Consider the following 15,397-nt stretch of genomic DNA (forward strand, 5'->3'; position numbering starts at 1 on the left):
CAAACATGCAATTAATGCGTTCGCACAAGGCAATTGTGCCATCGCAGGATTCTAAACCAGGTGTTCCCCGAGATGAATAGAATTTTAATCCATCTGCCGCTGACTTACTGAAAATCTAACAAAATTATTAATTAGGTAGTTTACGTAGTTAAAATAAACTCAAAATAGAACTGCATCTAAGGTTACCAAATTTATATAAAAAAGTACTCTTAACTGCATGAAAACGCCATTAACTAGGCACTGTGTATGAAAATATTGAGAAAATGCGTACTTCTGAAAGAACCGCTGTGAAATTAAACAAGACTATCCAAAAAATGCGACTTATAGTTATAGATACCGCGTTTTTAGTTAGAATTCAATGAAACTGACTGATTTACTGAATGATCATTTATACTGCATTGCTTAAATCATTTAGCGAAAGACAGTTAAAAACTTGTAAAAATATTTCTGTTGAAGTAACAATACCGGTACGGTCGGTAGTGTCCTCTAAAAGATAATACAAGTTTGTTCCCTTGTTAGGTTAAAGCATTGGCAGGATAGGAATTTTTCCCTTTATCATATCCCTATGTAAAGTATAATCGAAACTTATTTTTATGAGTACCTGAGTTGCCAATTTGACTCTCATTTTAGACATGTTGGTTAAATTAATATGACCACTAGTGATTTTTGGGCACACTCGTAGATTTGCAGGTAGCTTTAAATCTTCATTGTGGATTACTCTAAAGTGGTTCCATTGTATAATATTTTCCGTGGGAGATATCTGCAAAGAGAACTTATTGCCATTATCGTTACAAATCAAACCAAAGCTTTAAATAAGGTGACGTTTACAAAACTCAAATTTTTGATAAAGTGAGGTAACATCTTTGTTGTTCTGTGTAGTAATAATAATAAATAAATAATAAAGAACTTACACGAAGAGAACCCTTGTTAAATAATCTATTTCGTATATTTTTCACCAGATGAGGAGTATCAGAGAACATAAATATTCTTCTTTTAGCTGTCAGTGGATGTTCGAACTAGTTTTTTGTGGAACCTTTTCCTCCATCAATCCCCAAAATAGTCCAAGCTTTGCGATTAGTTTGTGCGCCGTCGGATACAACGCCATGAACATTAGCACCAGCATTTTCCAATAGTACGATTGCCTTCACGATAAGCTCGGCAATAGTTGTACCTTAAAATAAATAATAATAATTCCGACAGTAAGAATATAATTTAACTTAATAATACTGGTCTACGATCAAAAATCATCCAGCAAAAGAATAGGTGGACTTTATAAATTGGACATGTTGATCCTAAATCTTCATTTAGTTTCTTCTAGCACGTCAGATAATAATCGACATGACTAGTAATACGCGTTCGTGACTTAGAAATATTCAAATCGGTACATTTTTGACAAAAATGTAATTATGTCGAAGACTTAATGAAAGTACCGTTTAATTTATGATTGGCTGATGATGACTGACTAATTGAATTTTATCTCCCTTTGAAGATGCTAATGATTTGACTCGCCTAAATACCTTCTTTTATGGTTTTCTCATTATAAATATTTTGAAAAAACTACAGGTGTTAGAAAAATCTAAAACCAGATTTGTACTCGAGTAGAAAAAAAATAGATTAGGAACGTGTACTTTCATTTCTGATGATTAGAAAAAGTTTCATTTTATAGACCAGTACAACTTTCTACCTTTTATTCTTTTTCTTACTGGGCCATGCACTTAGTCTTACAATATTGCACTAGTATTTTGTCATCTTAAGATGAGTGAAAGTTTATTTAAATATATTTGTTTCCTTTTAGTACCTAATTGTGACAAAAATTTATAAAATGCTTTACTGGGACACATTAATAAAATCGGTAGGACAATTATACAAAATACTTGTAATTTATTATTATTATTAATTATTATTTTATTTTGATCTTACTGCATTTTTGAATAAATGTTGAAAAACAGTTCTATTGATAGGGCCTAAATCATAAAATTAGGTCCTTTTTGTCAGTGAAATAAAACAACTATACTTTTTTTTTTCTACAGAAAAGTTATGAATGCGCTCAAAATGTCATAATGAGTTTAATCCATTTAAATAAATGAAAAAAGGAACAAGGAAAACTTGAAAACTTTTATCTTCGTTAGAATCTTGATAGAAATTCAACATACTCTTTTATTTTATATAATAATGTTTTCATACATACCGTCTACTGGTCCTTTAGAAGCAAATACTCCAATCGGTTGTGTGTACTGGTCGCTTAAGGCATGGAACATAAACACAAGACCGTGTGTCGCTTTATCTGCGACACATTTACCTTTCTTTAGAGGTACATCATCTCCAAAATCAGTAAGCCCCACATACGTTAAATTTTTGGAGTTTACGCCCAAACTCTCGCGTACCTGAATTTCATCCAGCAACAAAACACCGTGTCTTTGGAAAGGCTTTTTCTTCATAATTTTCGTTTTGAACAAAGTGAAAACATTTTTGTCGAAACCACACTTGGTGTCCACAAGTCTTAAATAATTTCGACAAGTTTTCGGTGCTGGTAAGGGAAGAATATTTGCATTCCTCAAAAATTTATACCCGGCAGGAGATCGAATGTGGAACAGTAAACACAGCAATAACCAATGCTCAGAGTAACGTCGACCTTTTCTACTTTTTGTCTGCGCGGCCTTAACAATTTCTGTTAAAGTTGTTTTCTCCTCAGTAGACAACTCTAAATTTTCAATGCAGCTTGACAAGAAAGGTTTTTGTGCTTTACTTTTGTAAGACTCAATTATTTTATCCAAACACTCTTGTTTCTTTTTAATGCGCAGTCTTTGTTGCCTAACCCGACGATGTAATCTACACATTTTTGTCTTACTAGTCGGAACAGCCGTCTTCTGAATTTTCTTCATTCTGCGGGTGAACTCAACACAAAAGTGACACACACTTAAGGACTTATTTAAAATAATTATGGGACATAATTTATGTCGATATACTTCTGTGTTGTCCTTGATAATATTAGGATGGTTTACCGAAACCTTTAACCCTTTACAAATTTTCAGCAAGTCAAACTGAGAAATTGCCTGTTCAAAGGTATCTAAACTGGTAAACCTTTCCATCAGTCCCACATTAACTACTTTTCCGTAGCAACGATAGCTAATTTTCCCATCATGACTAACTCGTATCTCCTTTTCAAGAACAATGTTATTCAATTCTCCCAGCGAGAAATTGGCAAATACGCTATCATCACAACCTGAGGGAAAAATTTTTGACCAGGAAGGCGGGAGTGTTATTTGGTCACTTTTGGAGAAAATGTTTTCTATGAAATCATTTGGTACAAGTTTAACTTGTTTAGATGAGGTCGGAAAAGTGGAGTCGGGGATATAATCTTCGGGGAAGGTTCTCTTTTTACTGGGTCCAGGAGAGATCACATGCTGGTCGAACGTGAAAGGAACAGCATGGTCGACTAGACGTGGAGCTTTAAAAGGGACCTGTAAAATCAGAATATTACAACTTTTTTAAAGTACTTTATTCATACCAAAAACTGTTAAAACGGAAATCTTAAACAATAATATCACAATACAGTAAACCTTTAAAATTTGTATAGGTAATTAGAAGGTGTTGTGAACAGATGTTATACTTATGCCACGCTTTTTACAGTTATTTCGTTTTAATTATGAAGAATCACGAAATTAAAATATCTACAATTTAAATTTAAAGTTTTAACTAAAATATATTCTCTACCATAATCAAGTTAGTTTTAAAAAATAAAATAATATTAACAAACACGGTAGAAAATGAGTGCATGTTCAGACACGTAATACCATGATCATAAAGCCAAACGACAACAATCAATCTACATATTTTTTTAATGTAACAAAAAATCGAGTAAGGAACAAAAATATTGGAATTTATACTATATGAGATCACTATAAAGTCTGTAGTAATTACATATTTGAAATATTTTCAGGACTAATTTATAAAATGCAAATGCAAAAATAAATATGGATTTAATTCAAATAATGAATAGCTATTTACATAACCAGTTATGAAAACCCTCATTTTATACAATGAGTGTAAATGTTACGAAACGAGCGAAGCGAGTATTGTAAATGTACGAGTTACCCAAGCAAGAGAGGCTTTCGTAACTCGTTTAGGAACAACTTTTTTTTCTATTTTTTTTTATTAACAGATTAACTTCAATTTTATAAAATCTTAAAATCTTGCATGTCGATAGTATTTTATCAAATTATATAACAGACTCACACTATCGACATTGCTGTTCAATCAGTATTAGAGGAAGTCATAACTCATAAGATGCAGTAAAATTAACATTAATGATTTGAAATCACAAAAACCAGATAAGCACTTTTTGTCACTGTATAATATAATTTTTTCTTAAGACAAATAAAGAAAAAGTACAGCACAAACAAATCCGATTCTGAAAATCCTTCGGATATGGAGCAAGCAGCTACTGCAGCAGTCTCTTCATTAATACCTGAAAAATCCAAAGAGAGGTATGATCTAGCTTGCCAAGGTTAATTTCTGTGTTAGTATTTCGTAACTACTCTCTAAAATACTTCATAAAGTGCGAAAAGAAAACCATTTCAAAATGTTAGTTTTTCATGTCAAAATTAGAAAAAAAAAAACATGTAACTGACTATCTGGGGATGCTGTTATCCGGTCACCATCTTGAAAAGAAGGGTGCAATATTTTTTTAATGCAGGGTGTTTTTGAATTACAGGGAAAGAAAAAAAATGGTGAGTTTAGGCCTTCATAGAAGTTAGATGAACGGTTGTTGCTAAGGTAGCATTTTTAAACAAAATTTAACCCGTATCCAGACATTCCCATTGTTAGATAATGGCTTTAAGACCCTAAAAAGTGACGACGTGTAACTAAAGTATGGTATTATCATTGTTGATAAGCATAACCAACAAGTATTTTTTAATTCTGCGTTTTTCAAAATTAGTCATATTACTATGGTACTTGAGTTTATTTTTAAACTCAGTAACGTACACGTTGTCTAGTAAATGCGGCGTTAAAAAAAGAACAACCGTATATTTTGCGTCGGCAGCGATTTTTACTTCCCCAGCGTAAGCAAAGGAAGTATTGTATTTGCAGGTGTCCTAGAGTGGTAGGCCGTGAACATAAAACAAAGTTTTCGGGACTGGGGGTGCTGTCATTCGGCCACCATTCTAAAAAGAAGAGTGCAGTTGGTTTTCTTAATTTATCTCCGTAACCATGAGTCTAACAAAAAATTTCCAAAGGGAATTTTTGTAGGTAATATAATTATTTATAAATTGTATTCATAACTTTTGGCGTAACATCAACAGTAAAAAGGTATGAGCGGTAAAATATGAAAAACTCAAGGATGAAAAAGTTTGATGAAATCTTCTCCAATTATTTTTTTTCCCACTGTACAAGCTTTTTATATCTTTTTGTTCGTAACTTTTTTAATATTAACGTTACGCCGAAAATGTATTAATAAAGGTTGTAGATAATGGTAGAATCTAAAAAAAATTCTTTTCAAAATTTTTTTGTCAGAATATCCGTTACGGAGATATAATATACAGTATGTCCCCGGATTGAGTTCACAGAAGGAAAAAAAACTATACTTTCTATTTAACAAAAAAATGACATAGGAATAACATTTTTTGCTTAATTCAAAACGAATAAATCTGCAATTAAAATTTTAATATTATCAAGCTGTGTCCTTAAAATCGAAAAAAACTAAAAGTTACGAGAACTTAGAAATATGAAAAAATTAATTTTAAGAATACAGACCAGGAATATTGAAGTGTTAATTGCAGATTTATTCGTTTTGAATTAAGCAAAAAATCTTATTCCGATGTCATTTTTTTGTAAAATAGAAAATACAGTTTTTTCTTTCCTCTTGTGGACTCAATCCGGGGACATACTGTATATATATATATATGTATAAAAAACAAATTGCATCCGTCTTTTAATAATGGCGGCCAAATGGCAGCAGCCCCAATCCCGATAACTCAGTTTTAGACTCAAAGCCAACCCCTTCATGAAATCCCTCAAAAAATTGCTGCCTACCCAAAATGCACGGTTGTCCTCTTTTTAATGGTGAATTCAGTAAACTATAAGTAATTTGTTGTATAGGTATGGTACCTAAACTCAAACAATTCTTGGTCTTATTTTATCTGTATGAAATAAATCTTGATCGAATCGAGACATAATCGGAATTAAGTCGTTTAGTCAAATATATTCTTTCAAATACCATCCTACTTTATATTCAAATATTTAATAAATAAATCATATTAAATGAGAATTTACTAAAAAGGTGATATATTAATTTTTCAGATGTGTCAGATGGTGCATTATGTTGACTGTATTTGTCATTTCTCTACAATTCCACATCTAATACTGAACCTTCCGAATACCCACAAATATTAGCATCACTAAACTCAGTGCTCGTCAAATCAATAAAGTAAACAAATAAATAATAATCACATCATACACCAGAACATTTGTTTAACTCTGAACATACTCTGGCGTAGACATTTACTTTTTTTTCTTAAATCAAGCAGGTTGATGTAATAATGGTTGCATACTTCCAAAGTGTTCATCTGTTTTTTTTTATGAACATAGGAATTAAGCATGGGATACGCTCAGTTAAAAAAAATGTCCCGGTATAACAGAACCGTAATTTCAAAATTTATATCTCTTTTTCCAAAAGTAATACACACCGTCGCGAGAATGCTTTGATCTTCGCGGTAAAAATGTTTCACCCTTATGACCTCCTCCTGTTTAAAATGTAATTCACAAATAAATTTTGTATTTCCAAGAGTAAATCCTAAAGCTTCTTCCCAAACTTTCCTTCTTTCAAGTGACTTCGGAGGTTTGAAGAAAGACACTTTTGATTTAACAGTGGAATTACAACCCGGCACTGCACATGTTCTAGGCATCTGTAAAAAACATAAAATTTTAGAGACGTAAACTGGGGTCAGTTTGCAGTGATTTAATTAAATAACAAAAGTACTACGCTTGCAATAAATATAGATCAAATGAAACAGTATTGCAAATCATAAATATCTTAAATAGTAACTATAAAAGTTCAATAATTTCTCATAGATTTTAAACGAACCAAGTTAACGTGAACTGGGCACGAGGCTTTATTTATGACAATAAAGTATGGAACCTTTATAAGATGTTTATGCTAAATAATGCATCTAATTGAGATAAGAGTCGTAGCACTTTAGTTGATTAACATTTATTACCTTGACAGTTCTGTTTAAAGAACACGAATATTAAAAGAGTACATAAACAACACTAAATTAATATAATTATTATTGTTAATCGGTTAGCAGGCACACAAAACAACACGAACAAGTAACACCAACTATAACTAATCCAGAAATCTGGTACTAACGCTAAAACTAATTTTATAACACAAACATACACTAAATAATAAACAAAGGCAACGAAACAGATATCTGAACTATGATTAAGCACAAAAACTTTAATAAACACCCGAAAAACGCTAACACAATCCTAGGACGCTGTCGAATAGCGGGAAGCGGGAAACAGCGAGAAAGGTTAATAACACAGTTAATACGACAAACGTCAAATTTGTTAGTGACGTGCGCTTATTCTGAGTCGATAAGTACTATTTCTTTTATTAATTACATCAGTTATGAACAGATGTCTATACAGTCCTGTGTCCCTAATACGTCATAAACCAGGCGACGCGATCGGCATTTGGCGTCGCTGACCAGGGATATGCAAATGCATGCTAGTGTATCAACCTATCTATTCTACAACCGTGGTGGCAACATAACCTAACAAATCCAAATAAATCTGTTATGAATTTAACAATATTTTGATGAGGACTTATGTTGTGCAACAAACTGACAGAGAAAAGATGAGAAAAACACTCATTATTAGCTGATTATTTTCCAGGTTTAATGTGGGTACCAAAAATTAAAAACCTATCTAATAATACCGCGAGATCGAAAAAGAAATTAATCGAAGTAGGCCATGCACGACAAGCCATTTGTCGTAATCACGGTGGTAGGGTAATTTAATTTTTTTATTAAATGTCAAATTGACAGTTTAGAGATTAGAATTATGACGCCTACTTTTAAAACACATAAGAATGAATTAAAATCACCGTTTTCCAATTTTGTCTAAAATTTATCCCATTTCTGAAGATTCTAATAACAAAAAAGCTTTAATTTCGTTTGATAACAGTGCAAATTACTTTTGTCAACGTGACGATTAATTAAAAATTATTTTAAACTAAGAAAAACGCCTTTTCGTGCATGTCCAACTTTGACTAATTTCTTTTTCGATCTCTCTGTATTTATTTATAGGTGTACCTACTTGTTTCATTTTTAATTTCCAATACTTTTTTTCTAATGCTAAATTTTGCTTTTTCATGATTGATCACGTGAAACGCGATATACAATCGTTGAATACCGAATGCGGATCGAATCTGACGGAACTTTCAAGGTCGGAGTAGTTTTGAACTGACCAATCACAACTCATTTCCAGTGGGGTGCGCGTTACCAACTTAAGAGAGTAACAGCTAAACTTCGAGCTACGAAACTGGAAGAAACATCGTGCATTGATAAACACTTTACCTCCGTTAACTGCTAGTTACCCTTATCTGACAGTTACTTAACAGACACTTTTAACTGAGCATTGATAAACCGGCCCTTAAGTTGGTAACGCTCACACCACTGGAAATGAGTTGTGATTGGTCAGTTCAAAACTACCCCGACCTTGAAAGTTCCATCAGATTCGATCCGCATTCGGTATTCAACGATTGTATATCGCGTTTCACGTGATCAATCATGAAAAAGCAAAATTTAGCATTAGAAAAAAAGTATTGGAAATTAAAAATGAAACAAGTAGGTACACCTATAAATAAATACAGAGAGATCGAAAAAGAAATTAGTCAAAGTTGGCCATGCACGAAAAGGCGTTTGTCTTATTTTAAAATAATTTTTTATTAATCGTCACGTTGACAAAAGTAATTTGCACTGTTATGAAACGAAATTAAAGCTTTTTTGTTATTAGAATCTTCAGAAATGGGATAAATTTTAGACAAAATTGGAAAACGGTGATTTTAATTCATTCTTATGTGTTTTAAAAGTAGGCGTCATAATTCTAATTTTAAACTGTAAATTTGACATTTAATAAAAAAAAAAAAAAATTACCCTACCACCGTGATTACGACAAACGGCTTGTCGTGCATGGCCTACTTCGATTAATTTCTTTTTCGATCTCGCGGTATTATTAGATAGGTTTTTAATTTTTGATACCTACATTAGACCTGGAAAATAATCAGCTAATAATAAGTGTTTTTCTCATCTTTTCTCTGTCAATTTGTTGCACAACATAAGTCCTCATCAAAATATTATTAAATTCATAACAGATTTATTTGGATTTGTTAGGTTATGTTGCCACTAACTGGTGGATAACGCTTTAACTGACAGTTTGAACTGTGAGTTAATTTATCAGGCACTTTGACCACCAGTTTTGAGCTAGCGGGTAATGATAAACAGGTTAACTCACAGACAAGCTTTAACTGCCAGTTACTTTAACTTAACTGCGCATTGATAAACCGGCCCTTATAGTCTTTTACATGCGAAACACTAAATATTTCAAGTAAAAGAGCAAAAATAACAATTTTAACAAATTTTATGAATGTATGCACGTGTTCTTTCACCTTCTGTCAGATCAAACAGAATTTCTTCGTCATTTGATCTGCAACAAACTGTAGATATTCCATTGTCTGAAAATCTCACAAATGACATTACAAATTTTACAGTTGTATGCTCGCCTTCATCTTTTATTTCTCCGTTTATATTATATAAATCTTTCAGTTTGATTAAATATAATTTCATACTAGCTGAACTTCGCTCTCTTTGTATTATGTTAAGAATTTTATATGTTCTATCTATATTTTCATTTTCATCTATCTCACCTATTATAATTTTTTTATGATCCATTTATATATAAAAAAAGACTTTTATTTTTCACTCGTATATAATGTTTGTTTTATATCCATGATTTGATAAACGTAAAGCAGCATCTTACATCCGGGGCACAATGAGCGGGCATAAAGAGTTATTATGCCCTCTCATTATGCCCTATTTTGCTAAACCGAATTAAACAAAAATTTTAAAAAATTATTGTTTATTTTTAACTACTTTAATGCAATGACCAATGACACATGGGAATTTACTGATGTCAACTTCTTCACGTAAATTTATGGTTGATCTTAGCATGGAATACTTGCTCCATAATGTTGAACTTTTATACGAGAAAAGCTCTGTAGTGAAATATGCCAAAATACTCTCTTCCGACGTTGATTTGACATTCTTGTTAGAGCACCACTTCCGACAAAGGTTGTAAGTTTCTTCGTATAAATGTCTTGATTTTGATGGTAGTAAAGACTCTTTAACACTCCTAGCAATCTCTGTTATCTCATTTTCCGCTTGGTTAGATGTACTAGCTTGCATTTTTCTCCCTACTTCATTTCCAAGTAAATCTTTTCATCTATGATATTCATATTTGCAATTCTTTGAGATTCAACTACAGCATATATATAGTAATTAACATTTTGATAATCTTTTAATGTCCAGTTAACTTCTAGTTCAGAAGATTTTGTTTAACTAAATAAATTTTCATCATTTTCTTTTGTTACATCAAAAGTAACAATTAAATATCGGTTACAAAAATCTCTATAGCTAACACACGTGCCTTCGTCTAAATCTTTTTTATAATTACATGAAAGGAATGCGGCATACAAGCGTTGTAAATCCTCATTATTCACCAGGGGTCGATTCTCGAACTCGTTCGCAAAAATGTGAGTACGAATAGATGCGTATGCCAAGATGCTATTCGAAACGAAAATCCGTCTTCTTGAACGAAATTCAATGCGAATAGCAACTCGATGCGCATAAGAAGTCCTCTGTTCGAGTGAGGATATGGCAACAGCGGCAAAATACAGAGGAAATTTAAATGCAATGGTTGGCAGAACTCACGCGGTGTCAGTTTGAATCCAAGAACGACTGTTTTAATCTGTTGCCTCCAAATTTATTAAGCAGCAAAACACGTATTAGCAGGGTCGGCTGGATTTAAATTATTGCCTTAAAGTAATATTGTTTTTTTAAAGTTTTCTTGACAGTTTGCGAATATGTCATGTATATTACTCTCCTTTTAATGCAAATTTAAATCAAAATAAGTTAAACACAAAACTCTAATTTTTATTATTTACTTTAGTTGGCACAAAAAAACTATTTTCACCCTCTGCAGTTTAGTGTGCCTCGTTCTCGGCTACATATACGCAGTGTCTGTTATCATATCTCCGGGGCTGATTGTTGCTACTGCGACGAAACACTGGCGGACGGTGACGATCCGGAATTTCGCCGATATGGCGAGGGGGTGGGGTGCCACGGTGCGAAGCCCGACTAGTGCCGCTGAAAAATGAAACACGTCTGGCCAACCTACGGTTATGGGGTCACCTTCACGCCACCGGGGGTGTCACTAAAGCCGGAGACACGGATCTCCAGGTGGTCTGGTGCGCGCCTGCAGAAACAAGAAATAAAACGGAGGAAAGTTTTAAACAATCGGGTTTTTATTCCCTGCCACCAGGTGCACGGCATTGATAATCTTATCGCTAAAATAATTTTAAAGAATTACAAACCGGTTTTATAAAATTAAAAAAAAAGAATCAAACGTCCGGCACGGTCGTTCCTCCTGGACGGTGACTACCTTCGAGCCGGGCTCCTCCTGGTCCTGGAGGCGGCGACTCTGGAACGGAAAATTGCGCGCGGGCGGTACGGCGGTACGATTCGAAAACGGGTAGACCATCCAAAACGGTATTTACGGAGGTCGAAGGGTCGGACTGCACAATCTGTCACACTTCCCAAAAAAAAGAACTTCGAATCTCTTCCACATTCACAGCACGGGGCGTAGGCGAAGACTTCAAGAAGGAATCGCATTTTCCAGCCGCGTCGGCGGATTTATCCCTGGCTCTTGGTATGCGCCCCAGATTCTGGCTCGCGAAAATTCTCTTCGTTACACTACTTATATGGCCGCGATTTGATTGTTTAGACACATTATTTCGCCCATAATTAAAACGGTCACCTCTATTGCCTCTATAATTACCATTGTTGGTCTGTAATTGGGTAAATAACCTGTTGACCGACTATATATCTATAATAATAATAATAATTGTAATTTCTACTTGAATAATTACTCGTATTTCTACGATTATTATTGTTTTGTACTCCTCGATTACTGCTGAAACAATTGTTGCTATTACAGTTACGACTTAAATTTTGTTAAGACTGGGACCGATTGTTGTTAAAATTACCCATATTAAGAATTTGCTGAGACAACGATGTTGTAGGTTGTTCATCTACCGCCCCCCTATTGGCGTCTGAGAATTTGGAATAGTTTAGAGTCTTAACAATAGATCTCAGTTCTGTGTTTCGAACCTCATTTGCAAAAATATTGATGGTAATTTTTTCATTAGCCGATCTTAACACATCGAACACCTGTTAATTATCGTCGGCTTGAGCAATAGATAATTCCGTTACTAATCCTCCTATGATTTTACCAAATTCATCTATGGTCTTGCTGTTTTGCCGTGCATCATTTAACGAGCTGACAAAACAGTTGCCGATTTTTGGGAAACGAAATGTTTTTTCAGATCCACTATTAATTCTGTTAAGCGCGTTTTTAAGACCACAGGCCTGGCGCGGATCTTAAAAAAAATTCTCCCCTATTTTTAAATCATCCAATTCTGAATTTAGATCATCCCCTTCGGTGATTTTCCTGCGTTAGTACACATTTTCAACATAGTATCTAATACTTTATTTATTACATGGAAAAATTTTAATATTATGTAATTCTACATATTCCTTAAACCTCTTTCTTTATAGAATCACTATGCTCATACTTGTTAAAATTATCTCTAATTTTTTTAAGGTCCGCATTTAATTTATTTATTTTCTTAAACTTCGTGCGTAACGCTTTTGAGCCCTGACGCCGAAGTAGAAGAGTCCTTGCTCAGATGCGATGAACGACTTTCAGTTTTTCGTATAAATGTCTAAAAGCGGTGCGTCGGACATGATATTGCAGTGTTTGATGCAGTACACTTTTTCGGAAATACCCATAACACTCTCGCACGTAGGAGACGATGCCGGAATTACTCCCGTACAATCACAACTACACGTTTCACAACTAACACTGCAGTCAATTAAAACACTCAAGATGTTAAACCTCCTCTCGACTTTTACACATTCGTTCTCCTAATTTTCCACTTCATTCAAATTTGCAAAATTGGTAAAGCACTACCACCAACATCAAAATTATTCTGTCACTGTTACCAGCTTGAGCGATTATTATTACCTCTTCTTTTGATTATTCTTGCCTACTTTTACGTATCAATTTTCTTTAGTCAGAAGCCTTGCAGTTTTCTTTAACGTTCTTGGCTAGAGCTGGCAGGATCACCATGAAGTGTTCAAAAACTTTAAAAACTTAATATTTTGTACTAACTAACGGGCCAATGTCAAGTCGGATTTGCAATTTCGCAAGTCCCTGTTGCTATGGAAGATGTGATGGCAGCAGTCCCGAGGTACAAATCAAATCGCAAATCGCAACAACTGTCATCGAAATTACCATAGCAACGGCACTTGCGATTTCACAAATCCAACTTGAAATTACCCTCTATAAGTTTATTACCACTCGTATCGGAGATTGAAACATCACTCCTTAAAACTTTTCAAATTTTCCATTTTCTTACAATTGTAGACGAGCGAGGTGCCCACTTTGATAATCAGTTCTTTGACCACGGACATCAAGAGAAAAACTGAAAACGCGCAAGATGTCCGACTGACAACTCTGTCCGCAACAACAGACACTTCCCTCGCAACAACAGGAGGTTATCCGCTACAACAGATAGTCACACTAGTAGTACCGGACTGTGTAATGGCAAGGGGGAAAATATGCGCCCTCACCGGCCCCACATACTACCCCGAGTTGCCAGTTAGGTAACACAGGAAGGCGGACAGCTAATTAAATTAGCTCGACATGTCAAGGCATTTCACCAATTATTACATTCTCAATTTCTCTCAAGTTCTGTTAACATTATTTGACAACTGACTCGGTACCACTTATCAATATTCGGGTCAACAGCAGTAATGATAAGGAACGGACTCACCGAATTATTGCAGATTATCCAATTAGATTTTCGATGATTAGCAGTACGGATTACACCCTTGTTAAATCTCGCTCACATCACCACACCCTCAAGAACCGATAACTCAGTGATAACACTCACCTCAACACTTCTTTTTTAATCACACGGTCACGAAATTGTTAAAGTTGTCTTATTCGGTTCGCGTGCGTTTTAAAACTGAAATCCTTATCCAGGCCTTTTTAGTTACACCCTCTCAAAACAAACACAGCCAACCAATCAACCCCAATCAAATTTACTTTTTGAGTCACACATGTGGTTTCTGTTTTTGCCTGCGATTGCGATAATCTCAGATTTGTTTCGCTCAAGAATAAGCGGCTGGACCACATGCACCCCTGTATCGTAAGCCATTAGTAGGCGTGTCAAAGGACAGGCCATTCCCCAGTTTCTGGGAAATACCTATATATTTTTATGAGACCCAAATTAGCATGAAACTCTTAACTGCATACTTTTACACCCCAAATATAAAATATATGAAGGGAAACATATGTTAAGTACAAACTGATCTTACACAACATTTTTTTTTATCTCCTTCATGGTTTACTAAAGCGATAATAATTAACAATATGTGTCGAAAACATTAATAAGACAATTTTCCAGTTATTCTGATTTGTAAGATTGGCAACTAGTTCACTGTTACCACTCTCGATACCATCTTGACGATACCGTGTTACAAATGCCGTTAAATGTTTGTTTTAATTGTAATTTCCGGTTAATATTAATATATTAATTTTTCAAAGTAAGTACACTTGTGAGCATTGAAATCGGGCCCCAAATCGGGCCACTATTCACATCTGACTTTGAATCAAATTTTCCACTGAACTATATTACACTTAAAGAAACGAAAAGAGCCATTAGAAAGACCAGATGTTTGTCTTTAAAACAAAGTTACGAAAAACTTCATGAAATTGTTTTTTGGGCAAAAAAGAAAATTGTTCAATAACGAAATTTTTTATGTTAAAAAATTTAACAATTTAAAGAAGAAAATGATGAATATTCGGTGTTGCCACCCCTCTAGCTCTAATAACCGCTCGCATTCGTCTATTCATATATGGACTCAATTAAGGTGACGACAACTTCTTGCGGGATATGAACCCATTCTTCTTCAATGGTTATTCTGAGCTCTTGGCAGATAATCTGGAGACTTTACCTGTCATTTAATGAAGAAAAAAAAGAGCTTTC

The 15,397-nt window shown here is 34.1% G+C and overlaps 1 long non-coding RNA gene across 1 annotated transcript; it reads right to left on the reverse strand.

The window, feature by feature from the left end:
• Positions 1 to 3,821: 3,821 nt before the first annotated feature.
• Positions 3,822 to 7,596, reverse strand: LOC135126677 (uncharacterized). The gene is made up of 3 exons (XR_010280117.1): positions 7,218 to 7,596; positions 6,687 to 6,905; positions 3,822 to 4,468 (listed from the first exon to the last, which is right to left on the reverse strand). It is a non-coding gene; the product is annotated as an uncharacterized LOC135126677 (long non-coding RNA).
• Between the last annotated feature and the right edge of the window lie 7,801 nt (positions 7,597 to 15,397).

The sequence above is a fragment of the Zophobas morio genome, unplaced genomic scaffold, assembly GCF_036711695.1.
Source record: "Zophobas morio isolate AGI-343-1 ecotype UQ-CSIRO unplaced genomic scaffold, CSIRO_AGI_Zmor_V1 ptg000011l, whole genome shotgun sequence".
NCBI classification, from domain to species: Eukaryota; Metazoa; Arthropoda; class Insecta; order Coleoptera; family Tenebrionidae; genus Zophobas; species Zophobas morio.